This window comes from Phalacrocorax carbo, chromosome 2, assembly GCF_963921805.1.
Source record: "Phalacrocorax carbo chromosome 2, bPhaCar2.1, whole genome shotgun sequence".
Classification (NCBI taxonomy): domain Eukaryota; kingdom Metazoa; phylum Chordata; class Aves; order Suliformes; family Phalacrocoracidae; genus Phalacrocorax; species Phalacrocorax carbo.
In genome coordinates this window covers 99,957,314-99,971,158 of record NC_087514.1, presented here as the reverse complement: position 1 = coordinate 99,971,158, position 13,845 = coordinate 99,957,314, and positions in this window count along the sequence as shown.

The window sequence follows — 13,845 nt, the reverse complement described above, 5'->3', positions numbered from 1 at the left end:
GCTGAGAGTAATTGAAGGCTGTGGGGCTGGAAAGAGATGCAGGGACTACAGGGGTCAGGCTTGACTATGGGAGACAGCCTTTCTGGAAAAGTCTTTTTCTCTCCCCCCAGCCTGCCATTTCTCCAGCCTCTGCAACTACTCTCCTTGCTCCCATCCCTTTTCCTCTTATTGCTCTCCTTGAGAAAAGTCAGGAGAAGCTCAAGGGGAACTTTGAAGTACTGGAGATCAGCATTTGTACATCTTCTTGCTGCCAACCCCCTCACATACGCCCACCTCCTCATGGCAGAGGCCAAGAGCCGGGCAAGCAAAAGGCATGAATGGTTCCCATCTGGCAGGGGCAAGGCAGGCAGGCAGCACTGGAAAGCACTTGCTGTGGACGATGAAGACAACACACACAGCCTGGATGCTGCACCTGCAACGCTGAAAGACCTGCCGAGCAAGGGAGAAAGGATGGCAGGTACAGCCGGGCATGTAAGGACTGCCGGGGAGCCGCTGCACCTCAGCAATGCTGGATTCTGCTCTCTCTATTAATAGGGCAGCAGCTTCCTGCTCCTGCAAGAGTCAGAGAGGCTTTGAAGTAAAATCGGCTTTTCCGGAGACCGATCGAAATAGAAATCCAAGCTGCCTAAATCTGCAATGGAAATTTCAATCAACACCAAGTTTTTAAATAAAATTTGGACTCTATTCTGGTTCAGAATGAATTGTTTAAAGAAATCAGATATACAAATAAGTCTTTTGGTCAGCTTTTGCTCTACACTAGCTCCAGTAAAACTTACTGTAAAATGATCATTAACTCTGAGATCCCAAGCCCTTGCTTGTGTCAAGGCACTGCCAAAGATAGCAACAATCAGGATAGCAAACAGCCCAGAGGAACTGAAGACTCACTGGAAAATTTGTACGGTTAGAGACTGCGTTCTCCAGGTCTGGCAACTCCCAACTGGCAAAATTCAGTCTCCCAAAGAGTTAACATTCAATGGGCCAATAAAGCGTGATTGATTCATCGATAACGCAGCACTGCCTTTGGGAGAGGGAAGAAGCCATCTCGAGAGACAAGCAAGGCAATTGTTTGCTTTCTCTGGTGTTCGCAGAGTGCCCTGCGGTAACCCTCGTGCTCTGAAATACTCATATTGGTTATTTCGAAGTTGGGTGCAGAGCTGTGCTTTCCCATGGCTGCCACTAATGACTTGCAGCTGTTGCTAATCTGTGCCTCTGATTTCCTTTGATTACTATGTGTATTGATGCCTGTGGTAAATAGGCATCTGCCAGGTGCCAGCACAATCAGGGGGAAAATATAAAAAGTTCCCTGTTTCAAATTCAATGTGACATTGTGCTTGTCGAGAGGCAGCCGTTTAACTATTTAAGGGGAACAGTTTCCTGGGCTCTTTGCTGGCCTCCTGGCTATGGATGAGTTTGTCATGCGTTTTGGTGACAGCAATCCCCCTGCTCCCTCTCCCAAACCCAGCTGTAGGAAATAGCCACAGGGAGAAGTCGGTGGCTACAGAGACCATCCCAGCCATATAACAGCCCATGACCTATGAGTTTGGCTTTCCCTGCTTTTTTCTGCTTTCCCTGGAGAGCAAGGGCTCTCTGACTCAACTTGCCCCCCCCCAGGTGCAGCACCCCAGAGCCACATGAGCACCTCTGCGCTCCCATACAAGGGCTCATGCTGGTTGCATCATGCTGCCCCTTTCTCCTCACCACACTCTGCTCCTGCTTGGTACCATGCTGAAAGGCAAAGGGGCACCTCTGCTTGAGGTCCCAGAGTAAAAAGAGTGGAGCAACAGCTTTCCACCAGCCATTAAGAAAAATATCTGTCTTGCTGGCAGCAAAGGCTAATATTAGATTTTCCAGAAGGAAGCATGAGGGTCTCACAATAAGGGACATCCCTGGAAAAGTTTACCCAGCAGCCTGCTGTAGCATGACCTGTTACTAGCACTCACATTTTTCCTCAGCCCTAGAGCCCCTCCAGGCAATTTCTCTGGGCATTTCTCATTCCCCCTCTGTTACAGCAGCCAGCTGAAGATGCCATGCAGCTGCCTCTCACTTCCATCCATCATCCTTCTTCCTGGTAGCAGGTAATTATTTCCAGCTGTTAATTATCCAAGACCATCACACCTGACCCATATTGTTTGCCTTTCATTTGCACCTCATGTGCAGAAAATAAATAAATAAAGCAAAGCCTCAGAAAGGTAGCAGTTATATGCCAGTGCTAGAGAAAGGAGCAACCTGCCCACTCAAAAGCTGCTTTTGTGGTTCATTTCCTCAATGTGTGTGGGTCACTATTCACTTATATGCCAGGTTGCATTTAGGGGAAAGCAATGAGTTGAAGGCATAGGCCCCCTAGGGCATGCATAGGCATCCACAGCATTGGCTCATTTTTCTTTCCCTGTCTGCTCAGCTTGCTTCCCTGCATGCTGTGAGCTGCCCCAGGCTGAGGAGGGTGGCAAAGCCGCAGAGCACAGCAAAGGGCGCAAGCCCTTTCCTCACAACAGTGCCGGAGGACAATCCCAGATATCCAAATTTTCTGGAGGTAGTACTTTGTTTTAGGCTTACTAGAAAGAAGGGAGCAGTCAGCTTAGGAGAGGCCAGTGGTGTTGCACCTGAAAAGCCAGAAGGTACGTGACTAGAAGAGTTACTTTCTCTGGAGCAGAGTTATAGCTGCACACTGACATTTCAGACCTCCTTCCCACTAGAAAAAGAAGGATGAAAATTTAAGTGATGTATCCAAATATGCATGCGCAATTTCTATAGCTAGAGCAGTTTACCTTATCTACCAAAGAATTGTCATCTGACACATATCATTATCATATCTGATATTATCAGTTAAGTTTTGTGGAAAGTGCTACATCTAACTCCTTATAGATCATTAGAAGAGGAAAGCTGAGCACACCTATGTGCCTAAAAGAAGGCAAATAAGATGCCTTAGAAATCAAAAGGCTCTCTGTTAAAAGGGATAGAGCTGAGCTCTGTTTCAAAGAGTCAGGATGATAGAGGGAGTTAGAGAGAAGCTGATCCAGGTGCAGAGGAAAAAGGCCCTTAGTAGGTGCGCCACAGTATGCAGCCCATGGGAGGTGTGTGGAGAAAGCAGGGTTTGAGCTAGGCAGCAAGATACAGGAGATTGGGATTTTAAATAAAGATACAGCCTCATAACTGTTTGATTGCTACCAAGTTCAGGATAACATGATGTTGTATATGGGAGGTACAACCTGATTTCACTTCAGAGACTACCAAGTTCTCTATCAGCCTTTCCTCCTAAGTGGAATAACCTTAAAGACCTCAACTTTTGGCTTTGGTTGTTATGTCACATTTAGCTGATGTAGGAAAAAGCAGACCAATTCTGGTAATTGCCACTGAGGAGAGAAGGCAGAAAGTTCTGTAATGACTACAACACACATCCCAAGAGCTTTCTTCAGCTTAAAGACTGTGTGACTTTGTGCTTGGGGCAACACCAACCCTTAAGACTTCAGCCAAGGAAGACCTCATGTTCCTCCTCCTCTAACTAACACTGACACTCCAGCCTTCCTCTGGGCTGCAAATCCCTCCACACACCCACCTCAGGGAAGAAAAAATGGGTGTCAGCAAAGAGCAGCACAGTGCAGTTTGAGGCATTTCCCAATTAGCATGTTTCAGCTCACTTCAGAAAGTCACATATCCTTGATCAGATGTGGCTGGGGACTCAAGGAGCAGGAAAGTTTTATGTTTCATCACTTAGACTCCCAGAGGTTTAGCCAAGTACTTAGTAAGTTATTTAGAAGGAAAACAAGAAGCCAGTTGGGCTTCTCCTTTGTTTCGGTCCTGCTCTGGGCTCAGGCACCTGAGCTGGCAGCTGCATCTCTCTCTAATGGCACAGGGAAGAAGGGACATTCACGCTTTCATCCCTGCTGGCATATCCTGTTTCTGTAAGCTCGCATCTTGTAACTAGTCTAAGCTAGTCAGCACTGTGTTTTTCAAGGAAAAGAAAAACATCTGAACTTTGGCATCAAAACCCCACTGGAAACCAGCCATTGCCTAGAACGTAACTGAGCCCTTCAGCTCAGCTTTCATTACAGCAAGATTTCCCAGGAGAAAATGCCCAGAGGACTGACAGCAAGAAATTTTCTTAGGATTTACAGTCTCAGAGACCAGGTTTCTGCAGCGCTAAAACACACACATGCACAACCCGTCCTGTTCGAAAGCGATTCACAGCCCAAGCCCACTTTTGCTGGGAGCACACTTCTGCTCCCAGCCTGCCCCTAACGGCGGGGGTGAGTGGGGTGCTTGAGGACCAGCTGGATCCCAGAGGCAGCAAGAAGGTTCTGCCAGGCATCCCTTTCCACACAGCAGCAGGGAGCACAGAGGGTGGACAGGGCCCAGGCTCCATCCCCAAGCATGGTGCCAATGCTAAGGAGAGGTACCCTGGCACCAGGGAAGGTGTGTAGGGTCACTCCCCACAAAGGAAAAGCAGGGACCAGACCAACATGCAGAGTTTGCTCCCATTTTCCTAAATGGATTTGCATAGTTACACTCTGTCCCCCGAGCATTGTTTCATCCCCCAGGCATGCTGGGCAGCATTGGGTCCCGGTGACGGTAACAGCCCCTTTTATGGCTGCAGGCTCCACAAAATGATCAAGTAGGGTGAGTGCCTAGCAGTGGATGGATGTGCTGCTCAGCTTGCCACTCTAATCTCTTCCCACCATACATAGGAATGGTTATAAAGATAAAAAGAGAGGCTAGAAACTGTTATTGTATCATAGCAGATCTGTGGTGTCCAGATTTTGTGCAGTTCTATTGTAGTCTCCTGCACTGGCTCTCCATTTTTAAAATCTAAGCTAGGAAAAATAAATTACTCTCGACCTGAACATGAAAAAGAGTTTTCTTTCATACTAGCATCTTAACTTTATCTGATAATGAGAGCCAAGTAATTTCCTTGAGTTTCAGCTGCAGCAAGTAATGAAACAGTAAAATCTTTCTTTGCTGATTAACAGTATTAGTTTCTAGGGACCACAGCTACCACCACTGAAGCAATTCTCCAGTCTGGGGGAACATTAGAAATTTGGGAGTAATCCTAATTTCATCTGTGTCCCCTCTGCCTCCTCAGCTTCTGTCTCAACTCAGAATGTTAGGTCAGCAGGCTGCAACAGAACAAAACTTCCCAAATGATTAAGCTGATTTAAACCGGGGGGGGGGGGGGGGGGGGGGGGCAGGAGGAGTTATGGCATTTATGTTCTTGTTTTCTGGGGTTTCAAATCCCAAATCCCTAAAGAACACAATTTCAAAATTTTCTTTATGACCAAGGGAGGAGGCCTACTTACTTTCCCTTGATATTTCTAGCTGTATTGTCTCATCCAAAGTACATGGAAAGTCAATAAGAGCTTTTCTGTTAACATCAATGGGCACTTGAGCTTCTGGTCAAATGCCTAACATCAGTTTCATTCATACAAAAGCATATCTGCCCACAAAGCTATAGCTGCGTCCAGGCTTTGTTATGAATTCACATCATTTTTAGTTATGTAAATTCTACATCTTCTCTTACAAGTTTTCAGATATATCAACATGTACTCCAAGCCTCAACACTTGAGTTTCACAGTGAATATCCACCCTCAGAAAGTGGTTCAGCTACTCTGCAGTTTTCTTTTTGCAGCCAGGACACCATAGGCAGTCACCAACAAAAGTGGTCACATTTTGAAAAGATGTAAAAGTGTTGTAACTGAGACCAATTATGACAATAACCCATAGCTGTGTTACAGAAAGAATCATCTAGAGTCTTTGTAGAGAAGCTTTTTGGAAAATAGCTAGTGATTTTGGTGCCCAGTTGGATATAAGCATCTGGTTTCCAAAGAATGCTGAATATCTGTTCTCTGGCAATAAGATATCTCTGCAAATTTCAGAGGCTAGGCATAAAAAAAAAGAGGCACCCCAAATTTTACCAACCACTTGGCTGCAGCCTGCCATAAACTTTCCTTTTCAGCCTTGAGACAATTGTATAAAATGATGAAGCTGCAGGCAAAACTTACAGGTTTTGTTTTATTTCCAAATGCTGTATCATCCTTGCTGATGCTTGTGGACCTGCCCGACACGGTGCCTGGACAGCCTACAGTAACAGAGCATGACGTTAACTCTGAAGTCTGTGGCAACCACATGCCTGCCTACAACAGAAGTCAGTCGCGTACACTCATGCATAAGCCTACTATTTGGGTATTAATTGAATAAGCTTTCAAAAATAGTTTAAGCAAATTAGTTCCTGACACATTACACATCTTGATCTTTGCATTTGTGGCCTTTCATTCATAAGCGATCATCCACAGAGTGAAAAGAAGCACACTTCACTCTAATTAGGGAGGAGCTAATTATCCTCCATCAATTAGATCCTACAACACTTATCTGTAAACAGTTGCTGGAAAGGTACATAACAGATTAGTGACTGAAGACCTAATTAATAAGGAATAATGAGCTCCTTCCTGAATGAGATAGAGGAAATGTGCTCTCACCCCTTGAAAGAGCCCAGTGAGAAAAGCCATAAAGCTGACCACAAATGTGTCAGGAGTCATTTTGTACGTTAGAGTTTTCTAATTTTTACATCCAATGTGCAGCATGTGCTTTCCAGACTTTGCCATCCAGCAATGCCACATCACTGCGTGCTGCTGATGTGGGGGTGCCTGCCTGGCACATATGTCAAGGACTGCAAAGCTTCCCCTGGGAGAGGGGTTGGGAAGGCCTTATGGTGAACAGGGACCATGGAAACACAGGGACTTCAGGCTCTTCTGGGTCTTCTCTGCCACTAGTGCTGCAGATTTCTTCCAGCCCTGTCTCAGGGCACAGAGTCACCAAATGTTCTTTGTTGCATTTTGAAACCTTTCACATTTCATGTATACACAATCCATCAGTACTGTGTTTCCTTCTTTTCATTTCTCTGGACTTAAAGGACTTTCACCTCTTGGACACTGTTTTCTGAGCCCTGTTTTATTGCCATCTTTTGCCTCTGTCTTTCTTAAAATGTGGTTTCCAGAACTGCACTCCCTTCCACTGAGGACTTAGCACTGCAGAGTGGAAAGGAATACTTTTGTCCCACATCCTACCAGAGTGAGAAGTGTCCTTTTTTTTATTTTTTTTAAATCATAACCATGCTACCAACAGCCTGAGGCCAGAGCAGAGCAAGCTCTATGCTACCTGAGTTCATATCATTATTTTTAGGCATACAATTTGTTCATTCACCAGTGAATTAGTGGTGTAACCAGATATATGGATTGAGGAGAAACATCTTTAGGAGTCTACTAGGAGTCTGGCAACGTGGCAGAGGACATTCCTCTCTGAATAGATACTTACAGACCCAGCAACCAGTCATTTCTTCTGTACCATGCTTTGCTACCTGCTTGTAAGAGTCCCCAGAGTCTTACTCAAATCAAGATATGGCACATTCACTGATTTTCCCGTACCCTTCTGGATGACTGTCCCATCAGAGAAGGGAATTGGGCTGGTTCAACATGATTTGCTCATGACAAACCCATGCTGGTTAGCTTTTAATAATATTTTAAACCCTTTTGGTACTTAGAAGACGACTGTTAAATAATTTGTTCGGGTATCTTTCCAAGCCTTGGTGCTAGGCAACCTGACTAAACATTTCCAGGCTCTCTTTTCCCCACCTTTTTAGAGACAGTAATCATCCTGGTTTATCTTCAGACCTCTGAGATCTCTGAAGTTAATTTCTTCTTCACCTTATTCTGCTGATCAGAATATACTCAGCTTCTCTAAATTTTAATTGATCTTGACCAGAGGTTTTCTTCACACAATTGAAGCAAAGAAAATGTTGAAATTTCCAGCCCTTGTGCCTCATCTACTGTTTGTAGTTCTCATTAAAGGTGTATGCTTTCCTCTATTTATAGAAAGGTGGCATCTTAGATTTTTTCTTAATTGGTTTTGCATGTGATTTTTTTCTGATTGCACCCCAGCATGTTCATGCTGCTTTGTTGCAGTCACTGTCAGTTACAAGTCCCTGTTTCTACCTTCACATAAGTCCCTTTGATTTCTAGGTCCTGGCTCCTGGTGCAGTTGGATGCTGGTCTCCTGCTCAGTTTCCTCTTTGTTTCACATCAGGATAGCTTACCATTCTGCTTTTAACAGCAGTTTCAGGAACTGACAGTTCATTTATCTTCAGGACTATCATCCCAGAAGACACATATTTACCTGTTTCCCAGGCTTGTTGATGTCTGCTTTTTGAAGTTCATTACCCTTTTTCTCCTCCTTTCACTCCTTCCTTTCCTCAAAACAGTGATTCCGTTTCATGGTTGCTTTCACTCAAATTGCCTTCTACTTCTGGTTTATCTCCATCCATTCCTCCCTTCCAGAGTCAAATCTTAAAACAGACATTACTGAGATTTTCAGTACTATAAACCCTGAGCTTGGATTAACAGGGAAGATGAATAGACATGCATGGAAATGATGCTCTGGTGTTTAGGCACCAGCATGTCTCACCAAGATGCCTCTCTTACCCACCATCCAATGGAAGAAACACATCAGGTTATAGTAAAACCAAACCCTGGATTCCTTTAAAAATTCTTAACTCTATCAGTATTTAGTTAAAAATATCAGGAAATACATATTCTACATATGAATAAATTATATCAGTCCACCAAAAATCCTATGAGTGCCCTGCAAATTTGTTCTAGCCCACGTCAAAGAAAAGTCTAACTTTAAAGCCTTTGAAAATGTAGGAAAATTATTCCTGAGGAATCATTGGCTGATATTACACAGAAGCAAAATGCAACAATAAAAGGAAACAGCTCAGAAGAACTCAAAACCGCAGAAAATACCCTGGTAGTAGTTGCCTTCTCCTATTAGCTCAGGAATCTCCACAAGTGATCCCAACAGTACAGATGGACAAATACTTTCTAAGAGAGACCCACACAGAGCAGATTTTGCATGGGGTGAGGTGCCAGAAAGCCAAGGCACGATCTGGCTGGGAAGTGAGCAGAAAGGCTACTCCAGCATGTACAGTCATTACACAAATCAACGTCGTTGCTGAAGTGTGTAACTGTGCATGCCCAGGAATAGGCAGAACAGAGGGATGGACGATGATTTTATGCACATAAAAATCCAGATATACTGAAGCTTTAGGGTAGTTTGAGGAAGGAATACATGACAGAGCACTGATTGTTTTCTGGAAACATTGAAACATTGATCGATTTTAGAAAGCAGCAGAAGAAATGGAAAGAAAATTTGCCGCTTCTGTACATAGTGATCTGTTCCTTCTGTTCAGCATGACTAAAGCCTCAGCTGAAGGACTGTCTCCAGTTTTGGGCATTGCACTTTGAGGAAGATAAGGACTAATAGGCAAGTATTTAGCAGAGAGCCACTGGAACAATCAGAGGTCTTAATGAGATTGCTTATGAGGAAAATAAAAAATCAGGTTAAACAATGCCAATTTATTTCACAGAAAGAACCGAGAGAAGCAATGGAAAGAGTTTAAGAATGAAAAGATTTTTGCCCAAGAAAATCTCTTTTTCATACTGGAGACAAGGAACAGATGTCTTGCAACACCACATTAGTGAGGAAAAAAAATCAGGTTAAACAACAAAAATAGGATTAGTCTGATTAAATACAGGTGTCTACACTGTAGGCATCTTCGGCTGAAGAAGTCAACATCAGTGAAGGTTAGGGTGAGATTCATTTTGTCCTAAATAGGTGACTACAGACAAATTTGTCTCCACTGAACAGAGACTAGATGTTCATTGACCATCAGGGCAGCCAAGACTGCTAGGTCAGAATGAATGAGAAGCTGACAAAGGTGTCTTCCAGCCTTCTAATGAGGGCAGCTAGCACTGGACCAGGCAGCCAAGGCAAAAGTGGTGGGAGCTTCAACCCTTCTACAGGCACTTAGACAAACCTGCAGCAGCAAAGGTCTCAGAGAAGCTGGAGAGAAGGTGACCCTGTGAGGTCCTTTCCAGACCTCCTCTCCTATATTGCAACCAATATCCAGGGGTGGTTGCCTAAGGTGAAAGATCTGTATTCTCTCCCCAGTACGTCACAGCTACGCTGCTCCTTTGCAAAGTTGCTCATATTTGTTTATTGTCAGTGACCACTGCAGCAGAATTGCTCGTCCACAGACTCAGACACATGCAAAATATCGGTGGCTTTGCCAAGGATATAGTGACCTATATTTGTTACCTTCAGCCTACCAAGCATCCCCTAACACTGTTGCCAGAAAACAGCAATCCACTACGCTGGCACCATACGATCAAGTTGAAACAAGCTTGCGATGAGCATGAGTTGCAGTTAAAGAACCAGGGCAGGTAGCCTGCCATTGCTGGTCACAGCATACAGTAGCAGACAGCAGTACAGCCAAAGAGAGACGGGAGACACCTGCGCTAATTTACAGTCCCTTTCAAGCAGTATTTTTTGAATATAGCGTCAGTCTGAGCGCTCTGAGACAGGCTGTGCCGCATTTGGTCCATGCGGGGAAAGGCTGATGGGTTAAAAAAAAGTAGTCTCTCTTCTTGGTCTCTTGAGGAAGCAAAGCGTACATGAAGGTAAAGGAGGATGAAATGCTACATGCTCTAAGTGTGCATGATGCCCTAGCAGGCAGGGAGGCACACTGCACAGCTACAGCCCTGCACCCCTGCTGACTGCTGCTGCAAACAGCCATGGGTAGGTCATGACATTTGCTCTCATCAGCCCTAATGCACACCAAAAAGTGCTGGTGGGAAAACAGCAGGAGGGATGCCCAGAAAAGAGAAAAGGGAAGTCTGCTTCCGCAGGGAAGGCTTCATTCCAGCCAGAGACCAGCACTGTGATGATGTCCAGTGCAACAACGTCCAGTGTGACGGGCACAAAACACCTGGGACTTTTTTGACTCACTCAGGTGTGCAAAGATATAACAGGACCCAAAATACTTTTATACCAGAAGTTTCCCATATGTGTCAAGGCACAGCTGAAGGCAGCATTTATCAAGCATCTTAGTAATGAAGTAAACTTAATTCACTATGAACATTCTTTAGTATTATTTACTAAGAATATGTACAATATTTAGCTATAATGTAAATAAGAAAAATAAGACTTCAGTGAGAATATGTTTTAAAGGGCTGTTATTAACTCTGCAAAGCAAGGAATCTTGGAATACAGATGTTTTAATCAACCAACCCTGAGCTGCCTGCCCAGGTAGATCCCACAGACATTAAATCAAACTCTAAGGAAGGCATTCTGAGTAGGACACAGATAACCCTAAACAAACAGATACTCCAAGTCTCTAGTGACTTTGAGCCAAATCCCTGTTGCAGATCAAATCCATGACACTTAGGGTTAGCTCTGCCTACTTTGTGTTTGATCCCTGATGGCACAGCTGAATGGCATGAAGGCCAAAAGAAGAATTGCTGCTCTAGACCCATTCCTGGCACATCCACACACCCAGGCACTGTGTGATGCCAAGCCTCCACCGCAGACCCCCGCTCTGCCACCGCGGCTGCAGAAGAGCCAGAACAGTGCCCATCAGCACACCAGCCATTTACACTAGTACCTCAGCCACTTCTGCAAGCATCCATGGTTTGGGGGAGGTTCAAGAGATGTCCAATCTCTGATTTTATGGGTTATCTGAACAATGTTAAATTAAGAAACATTTTTAATCCACCCATAGTTAAAATCCAGGCTTGTCAAACAATTCCACTGCGCAGGGCCAGCTCCTTTCTCAACTAGGCAGCTTGGTGGTCATCTGACAGTGCTCAGAAGTGCAGCTCCCTTAGGACGGAAAGCAGAGACTCCAGCTAACACTGCCAAAATAGAATCATAGAATGGTTTAGGTTGGAAGGGACCTTTAGAGGTCACCTAGTCCAACCCCCCTGCAGTGAGCAGGGACATCTTCAACTAGATCAGCTTGCTCAGAGCCCCATCCAACCTGACCATGAATGTTTCCAGGGATGGGGCCTCCACAACCTCTCTGGGCAACCTGCTCCGGTGTGTAAAAAATAGTAAAAAATTTCTATCTTCTTCTATCCAATTGAAATCTACCCTCCTTTAGTTTAAAACCATTACCCGTTGTCCTGTCACAACAGGCCTTGCTAAAGAGATTGCCCCCATCCTTCCTGTAGTCCCCCTTTAAGTACTGGAAGGCCACATAAGGTCTCCCTGCAGCCTTCTCTTCTCCAGGCTGGACAACCCCAACTCTCTCAGCCTGTCCTCATAGGAGAGGTGCTCCAGCCCTCAGATAATTTTTGTGGCCCTTCTCTGGACCTGCTCCAACAGGTCCATGCTCTTCTTGTGCTGAGGGCTCCAGAGCTGGACGCAGCACTGCAGGTGGGGTCCCACAGGAGCAGAGTAGAGGGGCAGAACCATCTCCCCCGACCTGCTGGCCCCGCTGCTTTTGATTGTTAGGACTGGTTAGGGTTACCAGGAATTTGTTCCTCTTTACCTGCCACAAAAGATACTGATGGGAGACAATCCTGATGGCAAACCACCATTGCTTTTTACCTCAAGGGCACCGGAAGGAAAGGGGTATTTCAAGGGCAAAATTATTCTCATTTCTATGAAAGTGACTGTGCCTTCAGACCCATAAAGCCTCAGGGAAGATGTTGCAAAGCCTTGACAAAATATTATTGTCCAGACAGAAGCACTGATTTTTAAAATACCTGCAAGGCACCATGATCCAATGAAGAGAGGAAAGCCTGTCCCTTGCTGCCAAGTCAAACAGAAAGCAAATCTGTGCGGAGGTGGCTGCCGATGCCTCCGGCTCCTCTTCTGACCCCGGGAATGCTCCTGCAGGGAATAAACTCATCACAAAGTTAAAAACCAACACGATCACGGCTGTTTTCTTCTTGCATGTATTTACCACTAGAGGTCATCGCGTATCGCCTCCTCTGGAGAAGGTTGCCTTCTGTTAAACCCCAGTTGCTGAACACGACAAAGAAGTTACACGCTTTTAAATCAAACTCTCTGTTTGAGGAGTTCCAGCCCAAATGACTGATAAGAGACAACCAGCAGAAACTAAACCTGCGATTTTTCCTTTCTTAGCATCCAACACTCAGGCTGGGGGCTTTAGGTTTGATACACAAATGCTTCAGCAATCTTGCTGAGGTTTCTTATATCTTCTAGCATCCTTTCAAGACAAAGCCAGGCTATTTTTTTTAATCCACCTATTTAATTCAAACAATGTCAGAGAACTATGGTTTACCTGTGTGCTTACACATGTACACCCAAACTCCAAAAAACACACACAGTTTTCTGCCTGCCATACAAGTAAAGCAAGGCATTTTCTCAGATAGTTTTGGTTAGTTTTATATGTAATTTTGACGTCCTAATTTTGGTCTTGATGCAGCTAGCTGTGAGGTTGATCTGAATGTTTACTGTGCACATGGTTCCTAGTGTGAGGAAAGGCTGTGAATAGGATTCTGTACATAAAATGATCATTCTCTTTTTTCCTCTGCCTCAAATGTCACTTCACTGGATTCTGCTTCCAATTTATTTTCTGGGATCATTGAAACCAGTTGGTCATTCTGATGCCCTCAGACAAATTAGGGGGAGCAGAGGGGTAGAGGCCAAGAGCTTGTTGAGTATGACCTCTGCTAAGATCTGCTCCCCAGACCTTATTCCAACAAAAGGTAGAAAATAACACAGAACAGCTCTGGAAATATAAGGCACCTGAATCATTTGCTAGTTGCAAGAAGGATATTGCAAGCATTGGGGTTCGATATCACCAAAATTGAAACTTCTGAACTATCATCTAATAAGCCTGGCATGTGTGCTACTGCTCTTGCTATGCCCTAAGCCCAATTACTTATGCCTTTGTTACACCATAATTTTGGGACAGTCATTGCATCTTGGTTTGGCAGCTCCAAATGATGGAGAATTCACCATGTTCCCCAAGGAAATTGTTCCAAGACTTAA